This window comes from Carcharodon carcharias, chromosome 30 (assembly GCF_017639515.1).
Source record: "Carcharodon carcharias isolate sCarCar2 chromosome 30, sCarCar2.pri, whole genome shotgun sequence".
Classification (NCBI taxonomy): domain Eukaryota; kingdom Metazoa; phylum Chordata; class Chondrichthyes; order Lamniformes; family Lamnidae; genus Carcharodon; species Carcharodon carcharias.
This window is the reverse complement of record NC_054496.1, coordinates 15,889,027-15,890,566: the sequence shown is the minus strand read 5'-3', so window position 1 is coordinate 15,890,566 and position 1,540 is coordinate 15,889,027. Positions and strand designations below refer to the sequence as shown.

The following is a 1,540-nucleotide window of genomic DNA, read 5'->3' as shown; positions in this document are numbered from 1 at the left end:
CAAAGGTTCTCTTTACACCTATAGTTACTTACTTAACATTTCAAACCTAGCTTATCTCCTTCAAGACTAGCTGCCTTTAATTCAGTTAAGTCACACACACACACAGAGACATTGACTCATATACACAGACCCCACTATTACTCTACAATAAACTCCAATAACATTATAAAATTATTATATCTTCCCAACAGCGATAATATTAAGAGTGCCTCTAAGCACAATTACAGGAAGCTCGTCCATAACAGTTGCACTTTGTAACTTGGTGGGGAGGCCAGTTTTATTGGTGGAGGTACGAGGGGGCAGAGGATAGATTGACAGCTGTAAATGTTTGAGGGCATTTAGCCACAATGTGTTAATGGACATCAGTCCCTTACACAACATGCTGCCATCTCAGCCCAATAATTTGCTTGCGCCCGGCCGGTAACGGTGGAAATTCAAGACCATTATGTATAGATCAGCAGTTAAAATTCTTGACTATGATAGGTCAAGCATAGTTTATATGGTTAACTGTAAATATAAATATGTCAGAATGAATACTTCAAGACACAATGAAATAAATGGTGGACTTGACAGTGATTCCCCTGTTTTTTTCTGCTTTAAATGCAAAGCTCTGATCTCTGTTGAAGAATCATACGGACGCGAAACGTGAACTGTGTTCCTCTCTACAGATGCAGCCAGATCTGCTGAGTTTTTCCAGGTATTTTTATTTTTGCTCTGATCTCTGTATCTGTTCTCACTGTGTTAATGATTCGCTGTATGAACTAAAACACTGTCCGCTCAATGTGCTGATCCAAAATTTTCACGGGAATGTCCAAACACAAGAAGACGATGATTGTGCAAAATAAACTTGCAGGAAGAATTGTACACGTCACTGTAAAACCTGCCCACACAAAGCTCAGAACTTATTTACATACCTATTACATTCTACAGAGCCCTTTGCAAACCAAAAGCAATAAAAAAGATTTGACCGCATTTATCACAGAAATTGAATATTATAGTTACTTTCCCTCACGCGGTATTGATCTGCAGTAGTTCATCTGCTTTGGCTATTGGTGCCGGGAACTCAGTATAATGCTAAAGAGGATGTAGCCGCTTGGGTTCGAAGAGCTGTGCGGTGAAGTTTAGTATGCTCTGGTTTCTCTTCAGATCGTATAAATCTTTCGCCTTTTACTAAAGATTTCCGTGGAGAGAAGCATTCTGAGTTTAAATTAATTTTTTGTTGCCCTGCTTTTGTGGGGTTTTCAGTTATTCGAAAAACAGATTTGTTTTGTGTCCCTGTGAATTGTCAGAAGTGGTTGCTGTATTATTTGTGTTCTTCATGATCGCAGTTGCAGTTGATGTTTGTTTCAATATACCTCTGGGAACAGCCCGTAGAGTATCGAGTTCTGTGTCACAGAACTGCTTGGACTATAAGTGTGGTCTATAAGATTCTGTCCAAGGTCATCGCCAATCGGGTCAAATCCGCTCTGGAATTGGTGATCCACCCTGACCAGACCTGCACTGTGCCGGGCAGGAAGATCTCTGACAGCCTCACGCTGCT

At 40.5% G+C, this 1,540-nt stretch overlaps 1 non-coding gene across 1 annotated transcript; it reads left to right on the top strand.

The window, feature by feature from the left end:
* The first annotated feature begins 1,126 nt into the window (after positions 1-1,126).
* On the top strand, positions 1,127-1,239 carry LOC121271454. Its single transcript, XR_005941723.1, has one exon. It is a non-coding gene; the product is annotated as a U5 spliceosomal RNA (small nuclear RNA).
* Positions 1,240-1,540: the final 301 nt, after the last annotated feature.